Genomic DNA, 6,418 nt, shown 5'->3' on the forward strand with positions numbered 1-6,418 from the left:
ACCCTCAGACCTGCAGGTCCGGCTGTAGCTAGCATCAAGGTGTAGGATAGTCAATCCAGTATAGATCTATACGCAAACTCATGCTCTCCCTCCAAGAGATTCTGGTTACAACTCGGGCCATGACATTTAAGGCATGCCTGATACAGTGGATCACAATTGTAAACGTATTCATGTATAGGTAATGTAATGTTACTTGTTCTAGTATCGTTGTATATGTTCTCTTCCTAGTATAGTTGTATATGTTCTTCTCTAGTATAGTTGTGTATGTTCCCTTTCTAGTATAGTTGTAAATGTTCTCATAGTAATGTAATGTATATGTTCTCATAGTTAATAAGTATCGACTCATGAATGAACTGACTCATTGATCTAGAATTTGTAGTAGTATGATCCTGTGTTACCCCGATGGTAACTTACTAATGATGTAATTGATACGCATGAATATGGAAGTACTTTTATGTCTATATATGTACATATGATATATAATTAATATTAAAACGACCCTCGGACGGCTACCCGACATCCCACCAGACCACATCCAAATCGAGGAAAAGGAAATTGGGCGGATGGCCTTCCTAAGTCTTTTAAACATTTCTTATATATCTATGCATATATGGACATGCAATTTATAAGAAGTATAATAAAGTTTAAATAAAAGTATTTGATAAGTAAAAGATTTTGTAAAACATTTTGAAGTAAAGCAGTTTGATAAACAGTTTGAACAGTGATAAAATCATTGGTTTTCTAGTTATTAATCACATGTGATTGATGTAATAACTATAAGTATTTAGCATGTATTCCCCCCCTATAAAAGTATTTAAAACATTTAAAAGTATTTCAAAGGTTAATTAAAGGGGTATGAACTCACCTGTAGTGAGTGGTTCTGATGACAATGTTGGATTAGTTGCTAGGTGTCAAGTGGTGACTTGAGTACACGCGCGAATCCTATTTAGCATATATTGGCACATATATGGATTTAATTAGTGTTATGAACAACTAATTGATGATTTTGGGACCACCTTAGGGACTAGTAAACACTTATAATGAAGTGTTATAATCATATATGATTGTATGAGGGTTTATAAGGCTATATAAGAGGGTGTATGGTCAAAATACACACTATATGTGTGTGTGCGGCCAGGTGTGCGGCCTAGTGTGCTGCCAGCACATGTGTGCGGCCCTGTGTGTGGCCATGTGTGCTTCCAGGTGGTATGTGCTGCCATGTGTGCCGCCAGATGATGATATTGGTGTTCTTGGTGTTCTTGGTACCTTTTATGAAGATCTTCAAGGAGAATGGATGATACTTAAGAGGATTTTCGAGTTCTATGCTTGAAGAAGTGAAGGAAGTGTTCAAGAATGATCTAAGTGTGGCATATATAGGTGGAGTGTGCGGTTGGGAAGGTGTGAGGCCGCAAACAAGAGTGTGTGGCCGCACACTCAAGTGTATGGCGCACACTCCATGTGTTGGAGTGTTTGGCCCTGTTTTGATTCCTACACTTCGAGTTAACCCTTCTTAACACTCCTACCTTGATTATATCACATGTAGAACGCTTCATTAGACTCTAAAGGGTATTACCATATAGTAAAATAAGTCTAATATTGGAAAGAATTGAAGAGTGCACACGAGAAGTTTTTTGGGTTGTCACAGGAAGGTTTGTGGTAACAAATTTCGTTACAGTTCTGATGCCTAAAGAACGTCGTTCATGCCATCTAGGACATTAGCATGGTTATAATAACTCACTAGGGATATTAACAATACGTTTGGTTTACGAATACATACACAACTTCAAATAGTTTTATTTATTTAAAACTACATTACATTACTTTCGAGTATAATACAGATTATATTTCTGGAAACATACATTCAAAGACTTTTACACAGATACAATTACAGTACTGTGACATCCCTAAAATCACGGCCAGAAAAGACCGGTTTCATTTATGCTTTTAAAATAATTTCAGAGTAAATCCTTTTGATTTAAAAGAGTTGCGGAATTTTTTCCCAAAAACAAAATCTGATAAAATAATATTTACCAAAGCATTTCATAAAGAAGTGTATTTTCATTATGTAATCAAAACTCGGGATGTCATGTTCCGATACAGACACAAAAGCATAAACAACAAAAGATAGACCATACAACAGTTACATATAACAACTGGTCTAATAAACAAAATAACTTGATTATTCATCCATCTTATGCCCCCGCGTCACTACCTGTAATACAAATAAACTGAGTGGGTCAAGCTTGGGAGCCTGCTGATTATATAAGGTTTTCAACCCGCAAAAAATAATTATATTAACTTTTACCAACCAACAATAACCCGAAGACCCATTCCCGTTATCCTCACTTTACATCCCTAAAACAACATCTATCTCAAGGGACCTAATCTATGATTTTCATCAGGACGGACATTACTGCTAAGGGGTTTCCTCAACAATAGATGTCCTAAAGGCAACCATGAGGGGGATAGTGTACACCGGTGAACACATCGTTCATAACACCTACAAGTTATGAGCCTGCTAGCGTTCCACAGGACTGTCTAGAAAGAGTCTGTGGTCATTATCCATACTCCGCTGAATAACTAGATCAACAACAACAACATCGAGGCCTCTCATCTGTTTATCACACATCAACTATCTACCCATGTTCTACCCAACATATTAGTAGATAAAAATATATATTTTTGTACATAGTTTAAAACCTATATAGCATTCTCATTCAATACATATTCCAAACAACAGATGAGACACATACACATAACACGTATATCATAGAGAATAAATCATAAATCATATCTATGAGATAAAAGAAAGTGAATATACATTCACACATATAACCAACAAAATATACACATAACACGTATTTCGTATAAAATACTTTGTAATTATGCGTTGGAAGAAAGTAACTACACACTCACTTGATCAGAAGATGATCGGACAGCACTACGACTTGTAGAAGTAGTATTCTTCGGTAGATCTGGAACACCTTCACAAAAACCGGGCTTCTCGCGGGCAGAGCTTCGGCTCGGGAATTGCACTTCTCGGGATCTTCGGGGCTTGGGAATGATACCGGGGTTTCGGGGTATAAGTTGCACTCAAAACGAAGTAAAAACGCGAGTGAAAGTAAGAAATGAGCAATATTTCATAGATTCCTCATATAAACTCCGTTTTCGACGTTCTTTATATCCACGCGTAGGTGAGACTACACTCTACAACTTTCGTTTAGACTCTGTCGACTAATTTTGAATTTATTTTTATTATTTATTTTTAGTAGGCCGGGAAAAGAAAACTCCGTTATAAATTCAGAACTTCTTCATGCGACGTCCGTTTTCGCCTGTCTTTTTATCGTTTCACTACAATTTACGAGATCTTTGATTCTCATTTAGATTGTTTCGGCTAAAAACTGCTCGGTCTCAAATCGAGTATTCGGGCTACATACTGTTAAGTCAAAAATTCAGAATATCATAACTTCCTCATACGAAGTCAGATTTGGACGATCCTTTTATGCACGCTCTCGTTTTAACGAACTCTACGACTTTTCTTTAGATCGCTAAGGCTAAATATCGCTCTAACGTAAATTTCACTTTTTACGTCATTCAGTTTTGCCGGTTCTATCGCGAAACTTCGACAGGTCATAACTTCTTCATTATAACTCGGATTTCGGCATTCTTTATATATACGGAAACCTCCCTTCAACCACTAAAACATTATCCATAGATATAGGCTTTATCTAATATTTCATTTTGACGCTTATTTTCATACTTAATTTAATTAAGACACACAATTAAGCACAAAACACATAATACTCAAATAATACACTTCTATTATTTCAAAACGAGTTACAAAGGTTAACCTAGACTATTACATTGCTATTAATGACAAGCCTAGAAACACGGGCGTTACAATTATCTCCACCTTAGGATGATTTCGTCTCCGGAATCACACATCAACAAACAAATGCGGATATTGACTCCTCATGTCACTCTTCGTTTCCCAACTGAGATTTGGGCCATTCGTATGTTTCCATCGGACAAGCACTAACTCGACTATCTTGCGTCGCAACTTCTTAGTCTTTCGGTCAACGATTTCCTCTGGTTCTTCAATCAACCTTTTGTTTTCATCAATTCTCAATTCAGAAATCGGAATTATATCAGGAACTTCTCCCGTGAACTTCCTCAAATAACACACATGGAAAGTGTTATGAATTCCATTTAGTTCTTCGGGTAATTCGAGCTTGTAAGCTTGGTTCCCAACCCTCTGAAGAACTTTAAACGGTCCAATAAACCTTGGACTTAACTTTCCCCTTTTACCAAATCTTATAAGTCCCTTCCACGGCGAGAATTTAAGCAAAACCGAATCTCCAACTTCAAAAGTCATCGGTCTTTGCTTTTTGTCAGCATAGCTCTTTTGACGATCCTGAGCGGCTAACATTATTACCCTAATTATCTTCAACTTTTCAGTGGTTTGATGAACCATCTCGAGTCCCATAAACTACTTTTCCCCAGCCTCAAGCCAACAAGACAGCGTACGACACTTTTGTTCGTACAAAGCTTGATAATGTGTCATTTTTATGCTCGAGTGGAAACTATTATTGTAGGAAAATTCTACCAAAGGTAAATGTTTATCCAAGTTACCTAGGAATTCTAGGGTACATGCTCTCATCATATCTTCAAGTGTTTGTATTGTTCTTTCACTCTGACCATCGGTTTGTGGATGGTAAGTTGTACTTAAAGACAACTTGGTACCCATTTCCTCTTGCAGACTTTTCCAAAACCTTGAGGTGAAACGGCTGTTACGATCCGATACAATCGTTAACGGAACACCGTGAAGCCTCACAATTTCCTTCACGTAAGAATTCGCAAGCTTTTCCATAGACCATTTCTCATTGGCTGCTATGAAATGCGCACTCTTAGTGAATCGATCAACGACCACTCGAATCATGTCGTGACCACTTTTTGTTCTGGGCAGTTTAGTGACAAAATCCATAGCAATGTCTTCCAACTTACCCATAGGCACAGGTAAAGGTTCTAAACTCCCGTATGGTCTCTGATGTTGCATCTTAACTCTGGCAAAAGTCACACACTCGGCCACATACTTTACAACATCAAGCTTCATCGTCGGCCACCAGTAGTAGGGTTTCAGGTCCTTATACATTTTAGTGCTACCAAGATGAATCGAGTACATGGTCTTGTGAGCTTGTTCCATCAGAAGATCTCAGACTCCTCCTGTCTTAGGTATCCAAATCCGATCTTGGAACACCTTCAGTCCATGACTGTTTATACCAAACACAAACGTTTTTCCCAAACGTTCCTCCTTTCGGTCATTCTTCTCAGAAGCTTCCTCTTGAGCTTTCTTTATACTCTCCACAATTATCGATACAACTTCTATTCTCAACGCTCTTGGCCTTTTTCTTTCAAGATTGACTTTCCGACTGAGAGCATCTGCAACAACATTAGCTTTACCGGGGTGGTAAAGTATCTCACAGTCATAGTCCTTAAGTAATTCTAGCCAGCGTCGTTGACTCATATTCAATTCTTTCTGACTAAAGAGATATTGGAGACTCTTATGATCAGTGAAAAGTTTGCACTTCGTGCGATAGAGGTAATGCCTCCATATTTTTAGAGCAAAAACTACCGCTGCCAACTCCAAATCATGAGTCGGGTAGTTCTTTTCATGCTCTTTCAGCTGTCGAGATGCATATGCGATCACCTTATCTCTTTGGGTCAAAACACAACCCAATCCAACCCCAAACGCATCGCTATAAACAGCGAAGTCTTCAACTTCATCGGGTAGAGAAAGAATCGGTGCCTTACATAGCTTCTTCTTTTGCTTCTCGAATGCTTCTTTATGCTTATCATTCCAAGCATAAGCAGCTCCTTTGTGGGTCAAAGCTGTTAATGGACTAGCGATCGAAGAAAAGCCTTGGATAAACCTTCGGTAATATCCGGCTAATCCCAAAAAGCTTCGGATCTCCATGGGACTTTTCGGTTGTTCCCACTTCATCACAACTTCAATCTTTGCCGGATCAACCGTTATCCCTTCTTGGTTGACCACGTGACCCCAAGAATTGGACTTCTCGAATCCAAAAATCACATTTGGAGAACTTAGCACACAAATTCTCCTTCTTCAAGACTTCTAACACTTCTCGCAAGTGTGTTCCATGCTCCTCTTGGCTTTTTGAATAAATCAGAATGTCATTTATGAACACTATCACAGATTTATCAAGGAATGGATTACAAACTTTGTTCATTAAATCCATGCAGGCTGCTGGAGCATTGGTTAGTCCAAATGACATAACCAAAAACTCGTAGTGTCCATATCGCGTTCTGAATGCAGTCTTCTCTATATCCTGCTCTTTCACCTTCAGCTGATGATATCCTGACCTCAGATCGATCTTTGAAAAATAACTTGAGCCTTGAA

Source organism: Lactuca serriola, chromosome 1 (genome assembly GCF_051521515.1).
Source record: "Lactuca serriola cultivar US96UC23 chromosome 1, Lser_US96UC23_V15, whole genome shotgun sequence".
NCBI lineage: Eukaryota > Viridiplantae > Streptophyta > Magnoliopsida > Asterales > Asteraceae > Lactuca > Lactuca serriola.